An 18,025-nucleotide genomic window follows, 5' to 3' on the forward strand; every position below is an offset into this window, starting at 1 on the left:
GGGGGAAAAGTTGAAAGGCGCGCCTCACAGGCCATCTCCTCAGAGTATTCAGCAGTGTTGGGCCTTGACAATATTTTAATATCTTGGATGGTGTATAGTGTTCTCTCATTTCCCTTGAGAAATCAAGATTGTCAAGGGGATTCTGCTGTTTTGTCAGTTCATAGCAAGAGATGGGGATCCAAAACACCTCACAGGAAACCAACGAAGATTGGTGTCGGCCAGAAACATAACGTGGCCACAGCCTCAAAGCAAAAGGCATCTATTTTCAGTGATGAAATATAATATAATTATAAATTGTCTGTTATTTTACTTTCCAAGTATTTTACTTTCCAAGTATTCAATAAAATGTGCATTTGGCAAAAGTCCTTTAAGCCGGATTTGAACCAGCGACCTAAGGATGCCTGTTTTACCACTACAGTCCTCCGCTCTACCAACTGAGCTATCAAAGGCTTGGCAAATCAGTCTCTAGCAAGCTCAATACGAGCTTCCACTTCAACCGTCGACATTCAAACATCTCTTGCAATTCGTGCAAAATACTACAAATTTGGCTTGTGAGGTTCCCGAATTGAGTAAAAGCACATCAATTCACAATTAAAAAAATGACCCCCTCCGCAGTCTCCCGCATGTTACTGACCACCATACTAAGGAGGAAAAGTTGAAAGGCGGCGCCTCACAGGCCATCTCCTCAGAGTATTCATCAGTGTTCGGCCTTGACAATATTTTAATATCTTGGATGGTGTATAGTGTTCTCCCATTTCCCTTGATAAATCAAGATTGTCTAGGGGATTCTGCTGTTTTGTCAGTTCATAGCAAGAGATGGGGATCCAAAACACCTCACAGGAAACCAACGAAGATTGGTGTCGGCAGAAACATAACGTGGCCACAGCCTCAAAGCAAAAGGCATCTATTTTCAGTGATGAAATATAATATAATTATAAATTGTCTGTTATTTTATTTTCCAAGCATTTTACTTTCCAAGTATTCAATAAAATTTGCATTTGGCAAAAGTCCTTCAATCTGGATCTGAACCAGCGACCTAAGGATGCCTGTTTTACCACTACAGTCCTCTTCTCTACCAACTGAGCTATCGAAGGCTTGGCAAATCAGTTTCTAGCAAGCTCAATACGAGCTTCCACTTCAACCGTCGACATTCAAACATCTCTTGCAATTCGTGCAAAATACTACAAATTTGGCTTGTGAGGTTCCCGAATTGAGTAAAAGCACATCAGTTCCCAATTAAAAAAATGACCCCCTTCGCAGTCTCCCGCCTGTTAATGACCACCATACTAAGGGGGAAAAGTTGAAAGGCGGCGCCTCACAGGCCATCTCCTCAGAGTATTCAGCCGTGTTGGGCCTTGACAATATTTTAATATCTTGGATGGTGTATAGTGTTCTCTCATTTCCCTTGAGAAATCAAGATTGTCAAGGGGATTCTGCTGTTTTGCCAGTTCATAGCAAGAGATGGGGATCCAAAACACCTGACAGGAAACCAATGAAGATTCGTGTTGGACAGAAAAATAACGTGGCCACAGCCTCAAAGCAAAAGGCATCTATTTTCAGTGATGAAATATAATATAATTATAAATTGTCTGTTATTTTACTTTCCAAGTATTTTACTTTCCAAGTATTCAATAAAATGTGCATTTGGCAAAAGTCCTTTGAGCCAGAATTGAACCAGCGACCTAAGGATGCCTGTTTTACCACTACAGTCCTCTGCTCTACCAACTGAGCGATCAAAGGCTTGGCAAATCAACTCTAGCAAACTCAATACGAGCTTCCACTTCAACCGTCGACTTGTAAACATCTCTTGCAATTCGTGCAAAATACTACAAATTTGGCTTGTGAGGTTCCCGAATTGAGTAAAAGCACATCAATTCCCAATTAAAAAAATGACCCCCTCCGCAGTCTCCCGCATGTTACTGACCACCATACTAAGGGGGAAAAGTTGAAAGGCGGCACCTCACAGGCCATCTCCTCAGAGTATTCAGCCGCGTTGGGCCTTGACAATATTTTAATATCTTGGATGGTGTATAGTGTTCTCTCATTTCCCTTGAGAAATCAAGATTGTCAAGGGGATTCTGCTGTTTTGCCAGTTCATAGCAAGAGATGGGGATCCAAAACACCTCACATGAAACCAATGAAGATTCGTGTTGGACAGAAACATAACGTGGCCACAGCCTCAAAGCAAAAGGCATCTATTTTCAGTGATGAAATATAATTATAAATTGTCTGTTATTTTACTTTCCAAGTATTTTACTTTCCAAGTATTCAATAAAATTTGCATTTGGCAAAAGTCCTTCAATCTGGATTTGAACCAGCGACCTAAGGATGCCTGTTTTACCACTACAGTCCTCTGCTCTACCAACTGAGCTATCGAAAGCTTGGCAAATCAGTCTCTAGCAAGCTCAATACGAGCTTCCACTTCAACCGTCGACTTGTAAACATCTCTTGCAATTCGTGCAAAATACTACAAATTTGGCTTGTGAGGTTCCCGAATTGAGTAAAAGCACATCAGTTCCCAATTAAAAAAATTACCCCACTCCGCAGTCTCCCGCATGTTACTGACCACCATACTAAGGGGGAAAAGTTGAAAGGCGGCACCTCACAGGCCATCTCCTCAGAGTATTCAGCCGCGTTGGGCCTTGACAATATTTTAATATCTTGGATGGTGTATAGTGTTCTCCCATTTCCCTTTATAAATCAAGATTGTCAAGGGGATTCTGCTGTTTTGTCAGTTCATAGCAAGAGATGGGGATCCAAAATACCTCACAGGAAACCAACGAAGATTGGTGTCGGACAGAAAAATAACGTGGCCACAGCCTCAAAGCAAAAGGCATCTATTTTCAGTGATGAAATATAATATAATTATAAATTGTCTGTTATTTTACTTTCCAAGTATTTTACTTTCCAAGTATTCAATAAAATGTGCATTTGGCAAAAGTCCTTTGAGCCGGATTTGAACCAGCGACGAGCTATCGAAGGCTTGGCAAATCATTCTCTAGCAAACTCAATACGAGCTTCCACTTCAACCGTCGACTTGTAAACATCTCTTGCAATTCGTGCAAAATACTACAAATTTGGCTTGTGAGGTTCCCGAATTGAGTAAAAGCACATCAGTTCACAATTAAAAAAATGACCCCCTCCGCAGTCTCCCGCATGTTACTGACCACCATACTAAGGAGGAAAAGTTGAAAGGCGGCGCCTCACAGGCCATCTCCTCAGAGTATTCATCAGTGTTCGGCCTTGACAATATTTTAATATCTTGCATGGTGTATAGTGTTCTCCCATTTCCCTTGATAAATCAAGATTGTCAAGGGGATTCTGCTGTTTTGTCAGTTCATAGCAAGAGATGGGGATCCAAAACACCTCACAGGAAACCAACGAAGATTGGTGTCGGACAGAAACATAACGTGGCCACAGCCTCAAAGCAAAAGGCATCTATTTTCGGTGATGAAATATAATATAATTATAAATTGTCTGTTATTTTACTTTCCAAGTATTTTACTTTCCAAGTATTCAATAAAATGTGCATTTGGCAAAAGTCCTTTGAGCCGGATTTGAACCAGCGACGAGCTATCGAAGGCTTGGCAAATCATTCTCTAGCAAACCCAATACGAGCTTCCACTTCAACCGTCGACTTGTAAACATCTCTTGCAATTCGTGCAAAATACTACAAATTTGGCTTGTGAGGTTCCCGAATTGAGTAAAAGCACATCAGTTCCCAATTAAAAAAATGACCCCCTCCGCAGTCTCCCGCATGTTACTGACCACCATACTAAGGGGGAAAAGTTGAAAGGCGCGCCTCACAGGCCATCTCCTCAGAGTATTCAGCAGTGTTGGGCCTTGACAATATTTTAATATCTTGGATGGTGTATAGTGTTCTCTCATTTCCCTTGAGAAATCAAGATTGTCAAGGGGATTCTGCTGTTTTGTCAGTTCATAGCAAGAGATGGGGATCCAAAACACCTCACAGGAAACCAACGAAGATTGGTGTCGGCCAGAAACATAACGTGGCCACAGCCTCAAAGTAAAAGGCATCTATTTTCAGTGATGAAATATAATATAATTATAAATTGTCTGTTATTTTATTTTCCAAGCATTTTACTTTCCAAGTATTCAATAAAATTTGCATTTGGCAAAAGTCCTTCAAGCTGGATTTGAACCAGCGACCTAAGGATGCCTGTTTTACCACTACAGTCCTCTGCTCTACCAACTGAGCTATCGAAAGCTTGGCAAATCAGTCTCTAGCAAGCTCAATACGAGCTTTCACTTCAACCGTCGACATTCAAACATCTCTTGCAATTCGTGCAAAATACTACAAATTTGGCTTGTGAGGTTCCCGAATTGAGTAAAAGCACATCAGTTCACAATTAAAAAAATGACCCCCTCCGCAGTCTCCCGCATGTTACTGACCACCATACTAAGGAGGAAAAGTTGAAAGGCGGCGCCTCACAGGCCATCTCCTCAGAGTATTCATCAGTGTTCGGCCTTGACAACATTTTAATATCTTGGATGGTGTATAGTGTTCTCCCATTTCCCTTGATAAATCAAGATTGTCAAGGGGATTCTGCTGTTTTGTCAGTTCATAGCAAGAGATGGGGATCCAAAATACCTCACAGGAAACCAACGAAGATTGGTGTCGGACAGAAAAATAACGTGGCCACAGCCTCAAAGCAAAAGGCATCTATTTTCAGTGATGAAATATAATATAATTATAAATTGTCTGTTATTTTACTTTCCAAGTATTTTACTTTCCAAGTATTCAATAAAATGTGCATTTGGCAAAAGTCCTTTGAGCCGGATTTGAACCAGCGACGAGCTATCGAAGGCTTGGCAAATCATTCTCTAGCAAACCCAATACAAGCTTCCACTTCAACCGTCGACTTGTAAACATCTCTTGCAATTCGTGCAAAATACTACAAATTTGGCTTGTGAGGTTCCCGAATTGAGTAAAAGCACATCAGTTCCCAATTAAAAAAATGACCCCCTCCGCAGTCTCCCGCATGTTACTGACCACCATACTAAGGGGGAAAAGTTGAAAGGCGCGCCTCACAAGCCATCTCCTCAGAGTATTCAGCAGTGTTGGGCCTTGACAATATTTTAATATCTTGGATGGTGTATAGTGTTCTCCCATTTCCATTGAGAAATCAAGATTGTCAAGGGGATTCTGCTGTTTTGTCAGTTCATAGCAAGAGATGGGGATCCAAAACACCTCACAGGAAACCAACGAAGATTGGTGTCGGCCAGAAACATAACGTGGCCACAGCCTCAAAGCAAAAGGCATCTATTTTCAGTGATGAAATATAATATAATTATAAATTGTCTGTTATTTTATTTTCAAAGCATTTTACTTTCCAAGTATTCAATAAAATTTGCATTTGGCAAAAGTCCTTCAATCTGGATTTGAACCAGCGACCTAAGGATGCCTGTTTTACCACTACAGTCCTCTGCTCTACCAACTGAGCTATCGAAAGCTTGGCAAATCAGTCTCTAGCAAGCTCAATACGAGCTTCCACTTCAACCGTCGACATTCAAACATCTCTTGCAATTCGTGCAAAATACTACAAATTTGGCTTGTGAGGTTCCTGAATTGAGTAAAAGCACATCAGTTCCCAATTAAAAAAATGACCCCCTCCGCAGTCTCCCGCATGTTACTGACCACCATACTAAGGGGGAAAAGTTGAAAGGCGGCACCTCACAGGCCATCTCCTCAGAGTATTCAGCCGCGTTGGGCCTTGACAATATTTTAATATCTTGGATGGTGTATAGTGTTCTCTCATTTCCCTTGAGAAATCAAGATTGTCAAGGGGATTCTGCTGTTTTGCCAGTTCATAGCAAGAGATGGGGATCCAAAACACCTCACAGGAAACCAATGAAGATTCGTGTTGGACAGAAAAATAACATGGTCACAGCCTCAAAGCAAAAGGCATCTATTTTCAGTGATGAAATATAATATAATTATAAATTGTTTGTTATTTTATTTTCCAAGTATTTTACTTTCCAAGTATTCAATAAAATGTGCATTTGGCAAAAGTCCTTCGAGCCGGATTTGAACCAGCGACCTAAGGATGTCTGTTTTACCACTACAGTCCTCCGCTGTACCAACTGAGCTATCGAAGGCTTGGCAAATCAGTCTCTAGCAAGCTCAATACGAGCTTCCACTTCAACCGTCGACATTCAAACATCTCTTGCAATTCGTGCAAAATACTACAAATTTGGCTTGTGAGGTTCCCGAATTGAGTAAAAGCACATCAGTTCACAATTAAAAAAATGACCCCCTCCGCAGTCTCCCGCATGTTACTGACCACCATACTAAGGAGGAAAAGTTGAAAGGCGGCGCCTCACAGGCCATCTCCTCAGAGTATTCATCAGTGTTCGGCCTTGACAATATTTTAATATCTTGGATGGTGTATAGTGTTCTCCCATTTCCCTTTATAAATCAAGATTGTCAAGGGGATTCTGCTGTTTTGTCAGTTCATAGCAAGAGATGGGGATCCAAAATACCTCACAGGAAACCAACGAAGATTGGTGTCGGACAGAAAAATAACGTGGCCACAGCCTCAAAGCAAAAGGCATCTATTTTCAGTGATGAAATATAATATAATTATAAATTGTCTGTTATTTTACTTTCCAAGTATTTTACTTTCCAAGTATTCAATAAAATGTGCATTTGGCAAAAGTCCTTTGAGCCGGATTTGAACCAGCGACGAGCTATCGAAGGCTTGGCAAATCATTCTCTAGCAAACTCAATACGAGCTTCCACTTCAACCGTCGACTTGTAAACATCTCTTGCAATTCGTGCAAAATACTACAAATTTGGCTTGTGAGGTTCCCGAATTGAGTAAAAGCACATCAGTTCCCAATTAAAAAAATGACCCCCTCCGCAGTCTCCCGCATGTTACTGACCACCATACTAAGGGGGAAAAGTTGAAAGGCGCGCCTCACAGGCCATCTCCTCAGAGTATTCAGCAGTCTTGGGCCTTGACAATATTTTAATATCTTGGATGGTGTATAGTGTTCTCCCATTTCCCTTGAGAAATCAAGATTGTCAAGGGGATTCTGCTGTTTTGTCAGTTCATAGCAAGAGATGGGGATCCAAAACACCTCACAGGAAACCAACGAAGATTGGTGTCGGACAGAAACATAACGTGGCCACAGCCTCAAAGCAAAAGGCATCTATTTTCAGTGATGAAATATAATATAATTATAAATTGTCTGTTATTTTATTTTCCAAGCATTTTACTTTCCAAGTATTCAATAAAATTTGCATTTGGCAAAAGTCCTTCAATCTGGATTTGAACCAGTGACCTAAGGATGCCTGTTTTACCACTACAGTCCTCTGCTCTACCAACTGAGCTATTGAAGGCTTGGCAAATGAGTCTCTAGCAAGCTCAATACGAGCTTCCACTTCAACCGTCAACATTCAAACATCTCTTGCAATTCGTGCAAAATACTACAAATTTGGCTTGTGAGGTTCCCGAATTGAGTAAAAGCACATCAGTTCACAATTAAAAAAATGACCCCCTCCGCAGTCTCCCGCATGTTACTGACCACCATACTAAGGGGGAAAAGTTGAAAGGCGGCGCCTCACAGGCCATCTCCTCAGAGTATTCATCAGTGTTCGGCCTTGACAATATTTTAATATCTTGGATGGTGTATAGTGTTCTCCCATTTCCCTTGATAAATCAAGATTGTCAAGGGGATTCTGCTGTTGTGTCAGTTCATAGCAAGAGATGGGGATCCAAAATACCTCACAGGAAACCAACGAAGATTGGTGTCGGACAGAAAAATAACGTGGCCACAGCCTCAAAGCAAAAGGCATCTATTTTCAGTGATGAAATATAATATAATTATAAATTGTCTGATATTTTACTTTCCAAGTATTTTACTTTCCAAGTATTCAATAAAATGTGCATTTGGCAAAAGTCCTTTGAGCCGGATTTGAACCAGCGACGAGCTATCGAAGGCTTGGCAAATCATTCTCTAGCAAACCCAATACGAGCTTCCACTTCAACCGTCGACTTGTAAACATCTCTTGCAATTTGTGCAAAATACTACAAATTTGGCTTGTGAGGTTCCCGAATTGAGTAAAAGCACATCAGTTCCCAATTAAAAAAATGACCCCCTCCGCAGTCTCCCGCATGTTACTGACCACCATACTAAGGGGGAAAAGTTGAAAGGCGCGCCTCACATGCCATCTCCTCAGAGTATTCAGCAGTGTTGGGCCTTGACAATATTTTAATATCTTGGATGGTGTATAGTGTTCTCTCATTTCCCTTGAGAAATCAAGATTGTCAAGGGGATTCTGCTGTTTTGTCAGTTCATAGCAAGAGATGGGGATCCAAAACACCTCACAGGAAACCAACGAAGATTGGTGTCGGCCAGAAACATAACGTGGCCACAGCCTCAAAGCAAAAGGCATCTATTTTCAGTGATGAAATATAATATAATTATAAATTGTCTGTTATTTTATTTTCAAAGCATTTTACTTTCCAAGTATTCAATAAAATTTGCATTTGGCAAAAGTCCTTCAATCTGGATTTGAACCAGCGACCTAAGGATGCCTGTTTTACCACTACAGTCCTCTGCTCTACCAACTGAGCTATCGAAAGCTTGGCAAATCAGTCTCTAGCAAGCTCAATACGAGCTTCCACTTCAACCGTCGACATTCAAACATCTCTTGCAATTCGTGCAAAATACTACAAATTTGGCTTGTGAGGTTCCTGAATTGAGTAAAAGCACATCAGTTCCCAATTAAAAAAATGACCCCCTCCGCAGTCTCCCGCATGTTACTGACCACCATACTAAGGGGGAAAAGTTGAAAGGCGGCACCTCACAGGCCATCTCCTCAGAGTATTCAGCCGCGTTGGGCCTTGACAATATTTTAATATCTTGGATGGTGTATAGTGTTCTCTCATTTCCCTTGAGAAATCAAGATTGTCAAGGGGATTCTGCTGTTTTGCCAGTTCATAGCAAGAGATGGGGATCCAAAACACCTCACAGGAAACCAATGAAGATTCGTGTTGGACAGAAAAATAACATGGTCACAGCCTCAAAGCAAAAGGCATCTATTTTCAGTGATGAAATATAATATAATTATAAATTGTCTGTTATTTTATTTTCCAAGTATTTTACTTTCCAAGTATTCAATAAAATGTGCATTTGGCAAAAGTCCTTCGAGCCGGATTTGAACCAGCGACCTAAGGATGTCTGTTTTACCACTACAGTGTACCAACTGAGCTATCGAAGGCTTGGCATATCAGTCTCTAGCAAGCTCAATACGAGCTTCGACTTCAACCGTCGACATTCAAACATCTCTTGCAATTCGTGCAAAATACTACAAATTTGGCTTGTGAGGTTCCCGAATTGAGTAAAAGCACATCAGTTCACAATTAAAAAAATGACCCCCTCCGCAGTCTCCCGCATGTTACTGACCACCATACTAAGGAGGAAAAGTTGAAAGGCGGCGCCTCACAGGCCATCTCCTCAGAGTATTCATCAGTGTTCGGCCTTGACAATATTTTAATATCTTGCATGGTGTATAGTGTTCTCCCATTTCCCTTGATAAATCAAGATTGTCAAGGGGATTCTGCTGTTTTGTCAGTTCATAGCAAGAGATGGGGACCAAAACACCTCACAGGAAACCAACGAAGATTGGTGTCGGACAGAAACATAACGTGGCCACAGCCTCAAAGCAAAAGGCATCTATTTTCAGTGATGAAATATAATATAATTATAAATTGTCTGTTATTTTACTTTCCAAGTATTTTACTTTCCAAGTATTCAATAAAATGTGCATTTGGCAAAAGTCCTTTGAGCCGGATTTGAACCAGCGACGAGCTATCGAAGGCTTGGCAAATCATTCTCTAGCAAACCCAATACGAGCTTCCACTTCAACCGTCGACTTGTAAACATCTCTTGCAATTCGTGCAAAATACTACAAATTTGGCTTGTGAGGTTCCCGAATTGAGTAAAAGCACATCAGTTCCCAATTAAAAAAATGACCCCCTCCGCAGTCTCCCGCATGTTACTGACCACCATACTAAGGGGGAAAAGTTGAAAGGCGCGCCTCACAGGCCATCTCCTCAGAGTATTCAGCAGTGTTGGGCCTTGACAATATTTTAATATCTTGGATGGTGTATAGTGTTCTCTCATTTCCCTTGAGAAATCAAGATTGTCAAGGGGATTCTGCTGTTTTGTCAGTTCATAGCAAGAGATGGGGATCCAAAACACCTCACAGGAAACCAACGAAGATTGGTGTCGGCCAGAAACATAACGTGGCCACAGCCTCAAAGCAAAAGGCATCTATTTTCAGTGATGAAATATAATATAATTATAAATTGTCTGTTATTTTATTTTCCAAGCATTTTACTTTCCAAGTATTCAATAAAATTTGAATTTGGCAAAAGTCCTTCAAGCTGGATTTGAACCAGCGACCTAAGGATGCCTGTTATACCACTACAGTCCTCTGCTCTACCAACTGAGCTATCGAAAGCTTGGCAAATCAGTCTCTAGCAAGCTCAATACGAGCTTCCACTTCAACCGTCGACATTCAAACATCTCTTGCAATTCGTGCAAAATACTACAAATTTGGCTTGTGAGGTTCCCGAATTGAGTAAAAGCACATCAGTTCCCAATTAAAAAAATGACCCCCTCCGCAGTCTCCCGCATGTTACTGACCACCATACTAAGGGGGAAAAGTTGAAAGGCGGCACCTCACAGGCCATCTCCTCAGAGTATTCAGCCGCGTTGGGCCTTGACAATATTTTAATATCTTGGATGGTGTATAGTGTTCTCTCATTTCCCTTGAGAAATCAAGATTGTCAAGGGGATTCTGCTGTTTTGCCAGTTCATAGCAAGAGATGGGGATCCAAAACACCTCACAGGAAACCAATGAAGATTCGTGTTGGACAGAAAAATAACATGGTCACAGCCTCAAAGCAAAAGGCATCTATTTTCAGTGATGAAATATAATATAATTATAAATTGTCTGTTATTTTATTTTCCAAGTATTTTACTTTCCAAGTATTCAATAAAATGTGCATTTGGCAAAAGTCCTTCGAGCCGGATTTGAACCAGCGACCTAAGGATGTCTGTTTTACCACTACAGTCCTCCGCTGTACCAACTGAGCTATCGAAGGCTTGGCAAACCAGTCTCTAGCAAGCTCAATACGAGCTTCCACTTCAACCGTCGACATTCAAACATCTCTTGCAATTCGTGCAAAATACTACAAATTTGGCTTGTGAGGTTCCCGAATTGAGTAAAAGCACATCAGTTCACAATTAAAAAAATGACCCCCTCCGCAGTCTCCCGCATGTTACTGACCACCATACTAAGGAGGAAAAGTTGAAAGGCGGCGCCTCACAGGCCATCTCCTCAGAGTATTCATCAGTGTTCGGCCTTGACAACATTTTAATATCTTGGATGGTGTATAGTGTTCTCCCATTTCCCTTGATAAATCAAGATTGTCAAGGGGATTCTGCTGTTTTGTCAGTTCATAGCAAGAGATGGGGATCCAAAATACCTCACAGGAAACCAACGAAGATTGGTGTCGGACAGAAAAATAACGTGGCCACAGCCTCAAAGCAAAAGGCATCTATTTTCAGTGATGAAATATAATATCATTATAAATTGTCTGTTATTTTACTTTCCAAGTATTTTACTTTCCGAGTATTCAATAAAATGTGCATTTGGCAAAAGTCCTTTGAGCCGGATTTGAACCAGCGACGAGCTATCGAAGGCTTGGCAAATCATTCTCTAGCAAACTCAATACGAGCTTCCACTTCAACCGTCGACTTGTAAACATCTCTTGCAATTCGTGCAAAATACTACAAATTTGGCTTGTGAGGTTCCCGAATTGAGTAAAAGCACATCAGTTCCCAATTAAAAAAATGACCCCCTCCGCAGTCTCCCGCATGTTACTGACCACCATACTAAGGGGGAAAAGTTGAAAGGCGCGCCTCACAGGCCATCTCCTCAGAGTATTCAGCAGTGTTGGGCCTTGACAATATTTTAATATCTTGGATGGTGTATAGTGTTCTCCGATTTCCCTTGAGAAATCAAGATTGTCAAGGGGATTCTGCTGTTTTGTCAGTTCATAGCAAGAGATGGGGATCCAAAACACCTCACAGGAAACCAACGAAGATTGGTGTCGGACAGAAACATAACGTGGCCACAGCCTCAAAGCAAAAGGCATCTATTTTCAGTGATGAAATATAATATAATTATAAATTGTCTGTTATTTTATTTTCCAAGTATTCAATAAAATTTGCATTTGGCAAAAGTCCTTCAATCTGGATTTGAACCAGTGACCTAAGGATGCCGGTTTTACCACTACAGTCCTCTGCTCTACCAACTGAGCTATCGAAGGCTTGGCAAATCAGTCTCTAGCAAGCTCAATACGAGCTTCCACTTCAACCGTCGACATTCAAACATCTCTTGCAATTCGTGCAAAATACTACAAATTTGGCTTGTGAGGTTCCCGAATTGAGTAAAAGCACATCAGTTCACAATTAAAAAAATGACCCCCTCCGCAGTCTCCCGCATGTTACTGACCACCATACTAAGGGGGAAAAGTTGAAAGGCGGCACCTCACAGGCCATCTCCTCAGAGTATTCAGCCGTGTTGGGCCTTGACAATATTTTAATATCTTGGATGGTGTATAGTGTTCTCCCATTTCCCTTGATAAATCAAGATTGTCAAGGGGATTCTGCTGTTTTGTCAGTTCATAGCAAGAGATGGGGATCCAAAATACCTCACAGGAAACCAACGAAGATTGGTGTCGGACAGAAAAATAACGTGGCCACAGCCTCAAAGCAAAAGGCATCTATTTTCAGTGATGAAATATAATATAATTATAAATTGTCTGTTATTTTACTTTCCAAGTATTTTACTTTCCAAGTATTCAATAAAATGTGCATTTGGCAAAAGTCCTTTGAGCCGGATTTGAACCAGCGACGAGCTATCGAAGGCTTGGCAAATCATTCTCTAGCAAACCCAATACGAGCTTCCACTTCAACCGTCGACTTGTAAACATCTCTTGCAATTCGTGCAAAATACTACAAATTTGGCTTGTGAGGTTCCCGAATTGAGTAAAAGCACATCAGTTCCCAATTAAAAAAATGACCCCCTCCGCAGTCTCCCGCATGTTACTGACCACCATACTAAGGGGGAAAAGTTGAAAGGCGCGCCTCACAGGCCATCTCCTCAGAGTATTCAGCAGTGTTGGGCCTTGACAATATTTTAATATCTTGGATGGTGTATAGTGTTCTCTCATTTCCCTTGAGAAATCAAGATTGTCAAGGGGATTCTGCTGTTTTGTCAGTTCATAGCAAGAGATGGGGATCCAAAACACCTCACAGGAAACCAACGAAGATTGGTGTCGGCCAGAAACATAACGTGGCCACAGCCTCAAAGCAAAAGGCATCTATTTTCAGTGATGAAATATAATATAATTATAAATTGTCTGTTATTTTATTTTCCAAGCATTTTACTTTCCAAGTATTCAATAAAATTTGCATTTGGCAAAAGTCCTTCAATCTGGATTTGAACCAGCGACCTAAGGATGCCTGTTTTACCACTACAGTCCTCTGCTCTACCAACTGAGCTATCGAAAGCCTGGCAAATCAGTATCTAGCAAGCTCAATACGAGCTTCCACTTCAACCGTCGACATTCAAACATCTCTTGCAATTCGTGCAAAATACTACAAATTTGGCTTGTGAGGTTCCCGAATTGAGTAAAAGCACATCAGTTCACAATTAAAAAAATGACCCCCTCCGCAGTCTCCCGCATGTTACTGACCACCATACTAAGGGGGAAAAGTTGAAAGGCGGCGCCTCACAGGCTATCTCCTCAGAGTATTCAGCCGTGTTGGGCCTTGACAATATTTTAATATCTTGGATGGTGTATAGTGTTCTCTCATTTCCCTTGAGAAATCAAGATTGTCAAGGGGATTCTGCTGTTTTGCCAGTTCATAGCAAGAGATGGGGATCCAAAACACCTCACATGAAACCAATGAAGATTCGTGTTGGACAGAAACATAACGTGGCCACAGCCTCAAAGCAAAAGGCATCTATTTTCAGTGATGAAATATAATTATAAATTGTCTGTTATTTTATTTTCCAAGTATTTTACTTTCCAAGTATTCAATAAAATTTGCATTTGGCAAAAGTCCTTCAATCTGGATTTGAACCAGCGACCTAAGGATGCCTGTTTTACCACTACAGTCCTCTGCTCTACCAACTGAGCTATCGAAAGCTTGGCAAATCAGTCTCTAGCAAGCTCAATACGAGCTTCCACTTCAACCGTCGACTTGTAAACATCTCTTGCAATTCGTGCAAAATACTACAAATTTGGCTTGTGAGGTTCCCGAATTGAGTAAAAGCACATCAGTTCCAAATTAAAAAAATTACCCCCTCCGCAGTCTCCCGCATGTTACTGACCACCATACTAAGGGGGAAAAGTTGAAAGGCGGCACCTCACAGGCCATCTCCTCAGAGTATTCAGCAGTGTTGGGCCTTGACAATATTTTAATATCTTGGATGGTGTATAGTGTTCTCTCATTTCCCTTGAGAAATCAAGATTGTCAAGGGGATTCTGCTGTTTTGTCAGTTCATAGCAAGAGATGGGGATCCAAAACACCTCACAGGAAACCAACGAAGATTGGTGTCGGCCAGAAACATAACGTGGCCACAGCCTCAAAGCAAAAGGCATCTATTTTCAGTGATGAAATATAATATAATTATAAATTGTCTGTTATTTTACTTTCCAAGTATTTTACTTTCCAAGTATTCAATAAAATGTGCATTTGGCAAAAGTCCTTTAAGCCGGATTTGAACCAGCGACCTAAGGATGCCTGTTTTACCACTACAGTCCTCCGCTCTACCAACTGAGCTATCAAAGGCTTGGCAAATCAGTCTCTAGCAAGCTCAATACGAGCTTCCACTTCAACCGTCGACATTCAAACATCTCTTGCAATTCGTGCAAAATACTACAAATTTGGCTTGTGAGGTTCCCGAATTGAGTAAAAGCACATCAATTCACAATTAAAAAAATGACCCCCTCCGCAGTCTCCCGCATGTTACTGACCACCATACTAAGGAGGAAAAGTTGAAAGGCGGCGCCTCACAGGCCATCTCCTCAGAGTATTCATCAGTGTTCGGCCTTGACAATATTTTAATATCTTGGATGGTGTATAGTGTTCTCCCATTTCCCTTGATAAATCAAGATTGTCTAGGGGATTCTGCTGTTTTGTCAGTTCATAGCAAGAGATGGGGATCCAAAACACCTCACAGGAAACCAACGAAGATTGGTGTCGGCAGAAACATAACGTGGCCACAGCCTCAAAGCAAAAGGCATCTATTTTCAGTGATGAAATATAATATAATTATAAATTGTCTGTTATTTTATTTTCCAAGCATTTTACTTTCCAAGTATTCAATAAAATTTGCATTTGGCAAAAGTCCTTCAATCTGGATCTGAACCAGCGACCTAAGGATGCCTGTTTTACCACTACAGTCCTCTTCTCTACCAACTGAGCTATCGAAGGCTTGGCAAATCAGTTTCTAGCAAGCTCAATACGAGCTTCCACTTCAACCGTCGACATTCAAACATCTCTTGCAATTCGTGCAAAATACTACAAATTTGGCTTGTGAGGTTCCCGAATTGAGTAAAAGCACATCAGTTCCCAATTAAAAAAATGACCCCCTTCGCAGTCTCCCGCCTGTTAATGACCACCATACTAAGGGGGAAAAGTTGAAAGGCGGCGCCTCACAGGCCATCTCCTCAGAGTATTCAGCCGTGTTGGGCCTTGACAATATTTTAATATCTTGGATGGTGTATAGTGTTCTCTCATTTCCCTTGAGAAATCAAGATTGTCAAGGGGATTCTGCTGTTTTGCCAGTTCATAGCAAGAGATGGGGATCCAAAACACCTGACAGGAAACCAATGAAGATTCGTGTTGGACAGAAAAATAACGTGGCCACAGCCTCAAAGCAAAAGGCATCTATTTTCAGTGATGAAATATAATATAATTATAAATTGTCTGTTATTTTACTTTCCAAGTATTTTACTTTCCAAGTATTCAATAAAATGTGCATTTGGCAAAAGTCCTTTGAGCCAGAATTGAACCAGCGACCTAAGGATGCCTGTTTTACCACTACAGTCCTCTGCTCTACCAACTGAGCGATCAAAGGCTTGGCAAATCAACTCTAGCAAACTCAATACGAGCTTCCACTTCAACCGTCGACTTGTAAACATCTCTTGCAATTCGTGCAAAATACTACAAATTTGGCTTGTGAGGTTCCCGAATTGAGTAAAAGCACATCAATTCCCAATTAAAAAAATGACCCCCTCCGCAGTCTCCCGCATGTTACTGACCACCATACTAAGGGGGAAAAGTTGAAAGGCGGCACCTCACAGGCCATCTCCTCAGAGTATTCAGCCGCGTTGGGCCTTGACAATATTTTAATATCTTGGATGGTGTATAGTGTTCTCTCATTTCCCTTGAGAAATCAAGATTGTCAAGGGGATTCTGCTGTTTTGCCAGTTCATAGCAAGAGATGGGGATCCAAAACACCTCACATGAAACCAATGAAGATTCGTGTTGGACAGAAACATAACGTGGCCACAGCCTCAAAGCAAAAGGCATCTATTTTCAGTGATGAAATATAATTATAAATTGTCTGTTATTTTACTTTCCAAGTATTTTACTTTCCAAGTATTCAATAAAATTTGCATTTGGCAAAAGTCCTTCAATCTGGATTTGAACCAGCGACCTAAGGATGCCTGTTTTACCACTACAGTCCTCTGCTCTACCAACTGAGCTATCGAAAGCTTGGCAAATCAGTCTCTAGCAAGCTCAATACGAGCTTCCACTTCAACCGTCGACTTGTAAACATCTCTTGCAATTCGTGCAAAATACTACAAATTTGGCTTGTGAGGTTCCCGAATTGAGTAAAAGCACATCAGTTCCCAATTAAAAAAATTACCCCACTCCGCAGTCTCCCGCATGTTACTGACCACCATACTAAGGGGGAAAAGTTGAAAGGCGGCACCTCACAGGCCATCTCCTCAGAGTATTCAGCCGCGTTGGGCCTTGACAATATTTTAATATCTTGGATGGTGTATAGTGTTCTCCCATTTCCCTTTATAAATCAAGATTGTCAAGGGGATTCTGCTGTTTTGTCAGTTCATAGCAAGAGATGGGGATCCAAAATACCTCACAGGAAACCAACGAAGATTGGTGTCGGACAGAAAAATAACGTGGCCACAGCCTCAAAGCAAAAGGCATCTATTTTCAGTGATGAAATATAATATAATTATAAATTGTCTGTTATTTTACTTTCCAAGTATTTTACTTTCCAAGTATTCAATAAAATGTGCATTTGGCAAAAGTCCTTTGAGCCGGATTTGAACCAGCGACGAGCTATCGAAGGCTTGGCAAATCATTCTCTAGCAAACTCAATACGAGCTTCCACTTCAACCGTCGACTTGTAAACATCTCTTGCAATTCGTGCAAAATACTACAAATTTGGCTTGTGAGGTTCCCGAATTGAGTAAAAGCACATCAGTTCACAATTAAAAAAATGACCCCCTCCGCAGTCTCCCGCATGTTACTGACCACCATACTAAGGAGGAAAAGTTGAAAGGCGGCGCCTCACAGGCCATCTCCTCAGAGTATTCATCAGTGTTCGGCCTTGACAATATTTTAATATCTTGCATGGTGTATAGTGTTCTCCCATTTCCCTTGATAAATCAAGATTGTCAAGGGGATTCTGCTGTTTTGTCAGTTCATAGCAAGAGATGGGGATCCAAAACACCTCACAGGAAACCAACGAAGATTGGTGTCGGACAGAAACATAACGTGGCCACAGCCTCAAAGCAAAAGGCATCTATTTTCGGTGATGAAATATAATATAATTATAAATTGTCTGTTATTTTACTTTCCAAGTATTTTACTTTCCAAGTATTCAATAAAATGTGCATTTGGCAAAAGTCCTTTGAGCCGGATTTGAACCAGCGAC

At 41.1% G+C, this 18,025-nt stretch overlaps 2 non-coding genes across 2 annotated transcripts; both read right to left on the bottom strand.

Annotated features, from left to right (window-relative positions):
- Positions 1–363: 363 nt before the first annotated feature.
- Positions 364–449, bottom strand: TRNAY-GUA (transfer RNA tyrosine (anticodon GUA)). Its single transcript is given in 2 exon segments — positions 364–399; positions 413–449. It is a non-coding gene; the product is annotated as a tRNA-Tyr (tRNA).
- A 14,369-nt stretch (positions 450–14,818) lies between these two features.
- Positions 14,819–14,904, bottom strand: TRNAY-GUA (transfer RNA tyrosine (anticodon GUA)). The gene is given in 2 exon segments: positions 14,819–14,854; positions 14,868–14,904. It is a non-coding gene; the product is annotated as a tRNA-Tyr (tRNA).
- Positions 14,905–18,025: the final 3,121 nt, after the last annotated feature.

The sequence above is a fragment of the Ambystoma mexicanum genome, chromosome 1p (genome assembly GCF_040938575.1).
Source record: "Ambystoma mexicanum isolate Mex_15411 chromosome 1p, UKY_AmexF1_1, whole genome shotgun sequence".
NCBI classification, from domain to species: Eukaryota; Metazoa; Chordata; class Amphibia; order Caudata; family Ambystomatidae; genus Ambystoma; species Ambystoma mexicanum.